We start from the raw sequence: 10,807 nt of genomic DNA, 5'->3' as shown, positions 1-10,807 counted from the left end.
AGTTATTTTGATGTAGGGTTCAGTTATTCCAAGCAGGAGGACTTGTCCTGGATGCAAACACAAGAGATTTTCTCCTCCACTTCGCCCACATTGCCTGGGAAAATCAATTATTTGACAATTAAAAGTGGAGCCCACTGCTGATCCGCAGCAGGTATTGATAAGTTGTGATGAGATACCCTCAGCTGCTGCTGTTCTCCTCCCTTTTATAGCACCGATTGCAGTGGATTTTGATTGAGATACTTGGAATATAGAAAATTATATGTTAGGTTGGAAAATAAACATGATCTATTCTTTTGTATTTTTATGGTGATTTTTTTAAACACCCATAGTCTAAGATCATAATCTACATTGTAAATTCCTCATATTCTTCTCAACCATCCCTGAGGCAAAGCAGTTAGAATATGTTCTTTAGGAAAGATGCTATTTTTTCTAAGTCTATGTATCATACATTTCCTGATGTATATGTTCAGCCTTAAAATCAATAGGGGAAAACGTTTTCATGGGGCTGCTGAAAAGGTTAATGTGATCTTGGACTGGTGAATGTTGTGGCACAATTGATGGTAGATGAACCAGGTGACCTCTGGATCCTGTGATTTCATGGCTGGAGAAGGATGAACTGACATCATGGTTATTAATAGGCTAAGACTGGCTAAAATACCAATGTTCTCTAAGCTGTAAAGGAGTAAAGAATTTCTTTGTTCAGCAAAACTGCTGCGTGCAGCCAGGGCGGTTAAAAATACATCACACCGAGATTCTGGAAACCTAGGTTCTATTCCTTGCTGGTTCTCTAACTAGCAATGTGACCTCAGCCAGCTCAATTAACCTCTCTGTATTCCTTTTCTTGCATACAAAATAGACAGAACAATACCTGCCTTTTCTAACTTTCGGGATTGTTTTCCAATTCGACTGAGATAAAACATGTGGAAGTGTTTTTAGAACGCATTGTGCAGCATACAAATGGAAGTTAATAGTCATTGCCAACTCTTCTTATGACTCTTTTTCTTTCAAAGACTATCCTTACTCAAAATGAGTCATTCCTCTTAACTGCAATTACTTCAAACTGATTATGTGTTCATTTTGGCCCCCCTGGTATTCTACAGTAACACCAAACCCATTGGAGGTCTCTAATTTTTTTCTTTTGTATACTGCTTTATGTCTTCCCAATCAAATTTAACTGTCATTCAGAAGTTGTTTGGGAAAATAGATATTACCTATTAAATATGTTTTCTCATCTCAGTAGAATTAAGTTTTGGTAAATGAGTTATCTACATTTGACAATGCACTATATTTCCAGGCCTTGTTCTTAGCCATATGGTGTTGTAAATTCAATGAGTTATACAGGGCTTATAGGTGATATTAATAAAACTGGATATGGTTTCTGTAAGAATTCTGTGTCTAAGAAACTTTAACCCTATAGTAACTAGTGAGTGTGTTTTATGACCAGAATCTTGATGCCTTATAAACATCCAGCTCTATATGGTTACTTTATCATACTTGTCCCCCAGAAAACCAGGTCGAGAAACATACCTTACTATTTATTATTCTGGACTTGTTGAGCCTCAAATCATGTCTCTATACCCATTTCTGTATATCTGACCACTGCTCTTGTATCGGTTACATTAGTTAGGAACAGCAGGGTTGTCAGAATTTACCTATGTACCTTAGGACACTAAACATTTATAACATTCACAGCAAACTGATGGAATGTTGACAAAGGGACTTCTAGCAGGCTATTTATGCATAAGCAAGATTTGGGGTCAAGCTGTTTATCCCTTTTCAAGTCCATTTCTAAGTCTTTTGGGATTCTGTCTACCTACTTCCCAAAGTATTGTTCTACCAAATCAAATATCTGGATCCAACTTGAGTGGCAGGTCATGAATGATGGAAACAGCTGCTAAGTGGGTCTAGGAATGGAACAGGTCCCCTGAATGGAAATTAGATAGGGGAAGCACAGAAACCTGCTACGGCTGTCAGTCACCAAACTGTAAACTCCACTTCAGATAAGGGCTAACTATTTCACCTCAAAGCTTACCCAAATGTTACTTTGAGAAGCCCTACGAACCAGAAGCAGAGGTTCACTATCTATGAAGACTGTGACTGTGTAACTGACCACATGCCGGCCTCTTTGTATCTGTGAGGGGGGTAGAGTTGTATTAAGAGCAACAGACCCATGTTTTTTTGATAAGGGGTTTTCAACTTTTCCTCCTCACCTACCATGCCCTAGAAAATATGAGAGCAGGGAATTTATTTTGTGCTAAGATTATCATGGCCAAAATTGCTGACTATAAGGGATTTCTCCTAGCTTATGTTTTAAGGCTTATTATTTCATGTAGGCTGGGGGAAAACAGATTTACAAAAATAGATTTCAGAAAGTCTTCAATTTCACTTGAAGACACTGAGACCGTTACTACATTACAGACCTTGCAAAGGAAAGTCTGACTGAGAAGTGATCTTGGAACTGTAAAATACCTGAGCTATTAAAAACCCAAGGAGCCATATTTTCTGTGACTGACTGAATACCTTGACAACAAAATACTCTCTCTGAGATTGGTTTCACATAGCCAAATATTTGGATGGCTCTAGATCAGTGGTTCTCAACCTTGGCTGCACATTAGAATCACCTGGGAATCTTTTTAAAATCCTGATTTCTGGGCCTCATCCTCCGGAAATTCTGTTTCTTTGTTACTAATGTTGTGGCCCCATCCCACCCTGCGGGCCTGATCGACCCACTCAATCTGTTCATTAGTCTGTTCTGTTGTTTCAGATGTGATGGCTCCAGGTCCTTTATATATGTAAATGACTTTTGATGTATGTATGATGACATGTATCATTACTTCTCCTGCTATTGCATTTTCAGTTTTTATTACAATTTTCTCCCTACAATATTTCATTTATTTTTATAATATCTCTTTGCATATATAAACTTTTTTGTTTTGCTTAAAGAACATCATATGTCGTACTGTTTTAATTTTGGGGGGGAACCTCTATAGGATTACTCATAATGATTATATCAATTTGCATTTCCACTGAGAGTGTGCAGGGTTTCCCTTTTCTTCACATCCTCTCCAACTTGTGTTCTCACCACACACACCACAAATAGTAATTATGTGAGATGATGGATATGTTAATTCACTTGATTGTGATAGTTATTATATGGGTATATTTATGTCAAAGCACATTGAACACATTTAATATATATACACACACATATAGATAGATAGATATAACCATTTATGCCTCAATAGAGCTAGATAAAATAAAAAGTAAAAAATAAAATAAAAAGAGATGGTTGAGATGAGATTACACAGAATTTCATAATTGTCCTAATATGAGTTTAATAATGGTTCTCTTATGGCTTTCTCACTTTAAATGTTAAATTTGTGTTGGGTTTTCTGCGCATGAGTCCAGACACAGAAGTCAAGAGTTGAGATGCACCTTCTATTTTCTGTCACCTCATAAATTCTGTCAAAACAAGATGAGATTGTTTGCAGCTTTATTGATCTTTTCCTAGATTTTGACCTTGAGAGACCACTAATATCTAAGTTGTTTGGTGTCACTAGAGGCCAGGTAGAAAATGATGCCAAAAAGACCTTAATACACCCAGGGGATTCAAGGTCAATAGCAACAATCTCATGGCAGTCCACATAATTTGAGAGGTCAAAAATTTATTTTTAAACTTGGACCTCCATGATTTCATAATTCTAGATAATCTAGATGTATAAATATGTACATATATATATAGGTATATATAAATACATTTTTCTTTTTCAAAACTGATAAAAATAAAAGAAAATATATACTTTTATATTTTTTTTAATTCATTTTTGTAACAAACTTGTTTCAACTAACTATTGATTCCACCCTTTAAATATTTTTAGGAACAAGTAGCTCATAAGATCTTTTTATATTACATGTTTTATATAATCCTCCAAAAGTTAATTGGGCTTTAATAGAAATTGTAGCATGTCAAGTCAACCAATCTAATGAATGTACATATGTATACAAGCACAACCAGACAAAACTCCCTTGTTTTGTAGAGTCTTTATTGAATCTCTGTTTTTCATTTTATGACCATATTTGACAATTAGTGTCACCTGTTTTTAAACTTCTAAAGGCCCAGATTTCATGGCTCAAAGTCATGGTACCCTTGTGACCCATGCATTTGTGCATTGATGAACATGAAATATGTTTTTTAATGAAAGATTTGAAATTGTGCAGAGTTCCTATTCAGCCAAATGTCCTTGTTAATTCCTGAATATTTATTTTTCATTGTCAACTCAAACCTCTGCTTTGTTTAATTTTAAAACATGCACATTTACTCAATCAGCAAAACGGCATCTCTGCACTTGTTTATTGCAGCTGAATATGATTTCAAGGTCCCTAGTGTCCATTTACTGTCAAAAGCTGACATCTGAGAAATAAGGATACATATTCGCTCTGTTCTTACATATCAGTGTTTATCATGTGTTAACAAGGACAATTTCATTTTATAAAGAGAGATTTAGAGGCCCTGCTGTAACACACAGAATCAGACACTCTTGGATCAAAACCTTGGAAATATTACCTTTTGTAATCACTTCATGTAATTCTTATGCATGCTAAATTTTGGAGATTTCTGCCTTGGGTAATCCAAATCTGTCCTTAGATCAAATTAGATGATGAGAAAACTGTGCACTGGGATTGCTCTCTTTAGCTTCTGCATACTTCTGCTGTGCTGAATACCAACAATTTGACAAGGTATCACCTGCTTCTATTGGAAGAAGTTAGGACACAGCCTTATGAAAGGTCCTATTATAATCAACCTGGGGATATCACAGATAGCACAGACATGTGGTTTCTAGGAAAATATTTCGTTTAGGTCTCATAAGATTTAAGAGGCCTTCTAGTAGTATACATTTTAGATGTTATGCATAATATTCAATCATTCATTCCAAAAACCCTTTTCTAAATATATATTGTGATCCGGCACTGTGTTAAGTGATATTTAAGATTCTTAACATTATTACAAACTATGATCAAAATGTGCAATAACTGATTCCATCCAGCCTTTCTCTCAGTACTGCTCACATCACATTGGGTCAATGGGGTTCTGATGTGTCACTACAAACTGGAATTTTTTCAATATAGAGGTGCAGCAAACTATTAGAAAACCACGTTTTTAGCCCTATGGTGAAACTATAAGCATTACATTATCAGTAGGAATGGGACATTTCATTGAAAATTTTCACAGCATTATGTGGTTTTCTGCATATCCAACACAGCTACACAGGCAAACATTGATTAAATTGGCTGTGTGTTCTTTTGTGTGTGTGTGTTTTTTTCACTTTAGTCACTGCTGGTGTGGCTACTTAAGAGTCTGATTTTCAAGGCAATATAAATCAGATCTGGTTGAAGTTGTTTATATCTATCTATAATGTCTGCAAGTACATAAGGGCATATGCACACTCACATGCACATGCATAATCATGCATAAATGTTTTATACTTATTTTTCAAACCTGCATAATGTACTTTTCAAGCATAAAGTATAAATCAGATCTCATTATGTGGGAGAAGACAAATTCCAATCTTGGGTGATGACTCTAGGGCCGAATAAAGCCCACGCACCTAAATTTTTAGCACAGGAGACCCAGGTAATCTTCCTAGGGAAGATGCTGAGTCAGTCACAGCTTATCAAAAATTATATTGTGTTTGTCTTGTTTGTTCATTTGTTGCTTTCAATTTTATATCCCACATATGAGTAAAATCATACGGTTCTTGACATTTTCTATCTGTCTGTTTTCACTTAGCATGATATTCTCAAGATCCATCTATGTTTTTTGCAAATGGCAGTATTTTATCTTTTCCAATTGCTGGGTATTATTCCATTGTATATGTACCATATCTTCTTTGGTCAATCATCTATCAAGGGACACTTTGGTTGTTTCCATGTCTTGCCCACTGAGAATAATGCTGCAATGAACCTAGAGGTTCATATATCTTTGTGAATAAATGTTTTCAAAATTTTCAGATACAAACAAAAACTCATAAGCACAGACAAAAGTATGGTGGTTACCAGAGAGAAGGTTGGTGAGGTAGTAAGGGATAAAGTGGGTCAAATATATGGTGACGGAAGGAGATCTGACTTTGGGTGATAAACACAATGCAATATACAGATGATATATCGTAGAATTGTACACTTGAAACCTATATACTTTATTAATCAATGTCATCCCAATAAATTTAATAAAAAAGTACACTGTGGTTAAGAATTAATATCCCTTATTGGATAATTCATTTCATGTACTTCGAATTGGAACTGAGTTTCTCTTAGCATACTTCTTTTTGGAAGTCTAAAATGCTAACTCTTTTTCACTTTGGCAAAGCTATTATTTTCTACCTTATGAGAATTTTTTAAAAGAAATTTGTGATGTTTAGCTATCATCTTGAGATAAAACGTGAACATGATCACTCCATAGAAATAGTGTCAGGAAAAAATTACATATGCTCATTTATGATAGTCTATCTCTCTTTGTTTCACATATATATAAATATGTATATGTATTTATATGTTTTAGATAAAGTTTATTTAGTTAAAATAAGGCACTAGTCATTTAGAACTTTCACATTGTGATGAGAGAAAAAAAACCTCCTGGGGTTACTAAAGAAGAATATCCTAAGGTGATTTGATTTATCCTTTTCCGGAAGTCATAACCAAAAAGAATAAAAAGCCCCAAGACACACATAGATTTTAGAGTTATAGCATAAGTACTGCTTCTCTGTAGACCTTTTGTTAGATATTAACACCTAAGGAAAATATAAAACTCAGCTCTCTTACAGAATACATTTGGAATGTTTGCCTTGAATATGAAAATAATTTTGGTCTTATGAACTCAGATTCTCTAAGGGTATCATTTGCATTTCTTTTGAATTAGGTACAACTTGTGCAGATAGTAGTATTTTATACTTTAAAATTGAAATAATACACAGTACAATGTTAACACTTAAGTGTCAGATAAGTAAGAAAAAGTTTTAATTTAATTACCTGGACTTTGTAGGTCCTCTCTTTTTCTTAAGTGCTGTCATAATTTGCTTATACCTGACATTGATATTCTCTCTCTCTCTCTCTCTCTCTCTCTCTCTCTCTCTCTCCAAGATATTTTAGGCTGCATTAGTATATATATTACTTTAGTGATTATAATAGATTTTAATGTTCTTGTAAAAGACATTGCTTAATCGGCCTTTGTGGGTTTGACAGGGGTCACAGGTTCTGGACTATTTAATTTTGGACCATTCCCTTTTCCAGACAACAGGGAAGTAATGACTGCCAGTGTAGTAGAAGACCCCATTGATGTACTCAAGGTTCCTTCTACCAGTTACTGAGCATATTTAAAATGCCAGACACTGCGCTGGTTGTCAACAGGAGTAACAGAGAGTTCCTGCTGTGTTAAAGAAGTCTGAAGTCCAGGAGGCTGCACGGGGCTGCTGGGGACTTCCCAAATGTTCATTCTCCCTGCCTGTTTAGTGAAAGAGCCCTGATTTTATTCAGGACAACAGTGTTCTAAGGTAAATGCTGTATTTCTCATCCTTGTCTGTAGCTAGAAATGACCAATTTGCTGTAAGAATAAGTCATAGGGCCTGAAATACAGGAAATGTCTTTAAGGAGCAGACTTGACAGGGAAGGCATCTTTCTGTTCCTGCTATTTCCCTTCCTCTTACATGGACTGTAGGACTTGAAAATATATTACAGCATCCATCGTGTTACCTTAAGGATGAAAGGCATATTCTAAGGACAACTGAACAAAAAGAAACAATGGCTTGTGTATACATTGCATATACACTGGACTGACTACCTATGGACTTTTTTTATGTGAATAAATAAACGCTTAATTTGTTTAAAACACCATAGCAGGTCTTTGTTAGTTGCACTCAATGCGATTTCAAAGGAACACAGTGATTGAAATGTCAACAAGTGCATTACAATGGAACACACATATTACTACTCTAAATGTGCAAAGTGTATTCATTGTATTTATCCCCACAGCAATGCATAATACATAGGATAAATTGTGATTATTTATTTGCTCTATAAATACTTTTATTGATTTGTTTGAGAGAGAGAGAGAGCAAGAGAGCGAGAGAGCGAGAGAGCGAGAGAGCGAGAGAGAGAGAGAGAGAGAGAGAAAGAGAGAAATGTCAATATGAGAAGGAAGCATCAATCTGCTGCCTCCAGCATGCCTCTGGGGATCAAGCCTGCAACCTGGCAATGCCTGACCTGCACAGGACAACACCCAGCCAACAGAGCCACACTGGCCAGGGCAGTTGTAATTATTTATTTGATTTACTATTTATTTTCTGTAATTCACCTACTGTACCCCTCCCCTCTAGAAAAAACATCTGCAAGAGAGTAGAAATTTGGTTTTGTTTGCTAATACATCTCCAATACCTAGAACAATGCCTGATATATAGCCAACATTAAGTAAATATTTGTCAAATGAATTAATATATAACTACATGGACAGCATGGTTGGTTAAGCACAGGGAGCTTACTCAAAAGAAATCACTTTTATCTGGCAGGGGAGTAAATGATGACAGAGAAAGGTCCATTTGTGCTTAGGCAGGTCAACTTTGGTCAGATAAGCTTTCTGGCTGCTGAATAAATGTTTCCCTGTTTTTCACACTAAGAGTAACGCTTTATTGCATTATTTTATAAGTCAATGAATAAATTGAAAAATAACCAAAACTCTGGCATAGTTTTACTCTATAAGTCATTTAGCAGTTAGTTTTGACAAGGTAATAGTCAAGTGGTACTAGGAAAGTGTAGCTACATGTAAATGTATATATTACACAAATTATTGTAACCCCTATAAAACGTTTATTAAATCTTTTATATGTAACTAAGCACATTTTCCATTATTTATTTAGCATTCTTAATAACACCTTTATTATAAATAAATGTTCTTATACAATTCTCTACATTTAGTTACATTTGGTAACTAATAATATTAGTTACCAAAAAAAGAAAGAAAGGATATTACTTGCTTGGTACATTGAGAACAATGTTATATCAGTGAATGGAAGTTATATAAATTCTGCTATTCACGTAGAAAAGTATATAAGAACACTTGTAATAAAGAGGTTTCTTAGAATATTACTTGTTTACCACCATAACAGTGTTATATTAGTCATTCATTCATTCATTCATTATTGAGGAATCAATATTATCTTCTAACTCTAACTGCTTAAAATAAGCAGTGCCGGTCACTTACTATAAGGCCTCTTTTAGTTCATTTCTATTTGAATCCTACACTAAGCTACTGGTCAGACATTTTCTTTTTTAGGCTGATGTTGCTTAAACAGTTCTCTCTGTAGCAATTTACTAAAATTTCTACACTTGTTCTTGAGTCCCATTTCACAAGGATCATCCTAAGGACTGCATCACTGTGGTTCCTATTGTTGCTATTGGGATAGTTCTCCCATGGCTGTTACAACTAATCTAGTCACTTCCTATCATCACATTCGTCCATGATACTGCTTTCCCAACTAAGGGGAACCTGTTTGAGTTTTCTAAGAAAGCAATAACTTTTTAACCTGTTAAAAGAAAGAAGGAAAGAATCTTTTTTTTTCTTTTTTTGTATGGAGTTACTCTAACTAGAGCTTTTTTGTTGACCTACAGTCTTAAGCAAAAAAACATTCTTAAAAAAAGAACTGTGAGGATGACCAACCTCTCTGGAAAAACAACAAAATGCATTCCTTTATCTATGGTCTTTTGCCTCCTCTTAAATTTTTGTTTATATGTTTAGCTTTATTTCTATAAGCACTTCCCTCCTTTTCCCAAAATAGTATAACAGAGAACATAGCAACTATTATTAAGAAGTCATGGTTAGTATTTCAAAATCTTGTTTGCCTGGCAAGTGGATATGACTGATTTTCCCGGTATTTATATTACAGAAATTTTCATATGTATTAATTTGGTTTATTGCAGTTATATATAGCTTCGCAGTATATATTCATGAAGACCTATTACTATTCTAATCTATTTTATATTAAGTTTAAGTAATAAATTTCCATTAGTAAAACAATTACCCTATTTTTTAACCAAATGTCATATATATATATATATATATTTAAATATATATTTAGTTTTCTATTATTGCTGACAATAAACATTTGCTACAATATAGAATCTCGAAAGTTCATAAAATCCAAATAAATAGAACTTACTAGTTGGTGCCAAAAGCACAATTTCTTATAAAGTATATATGATATGAGAGCAATGTTTCTCAACTAGTCACAATTTTGCTCACCAGGGGACATTTGGCAAGATTTAGACAAATTTTTAAAAGTTGCATCACTGTGTGCATGTGTGTGTATGAGTGTGTCTGAATGCATGTCTGTGTGCAACTGACATCTACTCTATAAGCCAGTGATGCTGCTAAACATCTTGGAATGCACAGATCAGATCCCTTCAACAGAGAGCTATGTGGTCCCAAACATCAATAGAGTTGAGCCTGAGAAGCCTTGCATTAGTGTGATTGGATACCAAATAAAATTTAATTGAGAATTATAAATAAGTATTTTTTATCAAATTTTATATAAGATGAAAATATTTAAAGTGTAATTTTTTGTGACATGAAAAATACTTCATTAGAAAACATAATGTACAAATCCAATTTTTTCTTAATATTCATACCAGAATTCATATAGAAAATATAGCATAAGAATAAATCACTTTAACAATACTCTGTAAAGATTATCAAACATGTTTCACTTTGGAACTTGATTGGTATAGGTAAAGATGTAGTCCTTTTCCTAGTAAATTCTGGGGA

This window comes from Myotis davidii, unplaced genomic scaffold (assembly GCF_000327345.1).
Source record: "Myotis davidii unplaced genomic scaffold, ASM32734v1 scaffold419, whole genome shotgun sequence".
Taxonomy (NCBI): domain Eukaryota; kingdom Metazoa; phylum Chordata; class Mammalia; order Chiroptera; family Vespertilionidae; genus Myotis; species Myotis davidii.
The sequence above is the reverse complement of the archived record's forward strand: the minus strand, read 5'-3'. Positions refer to the sequence as shown.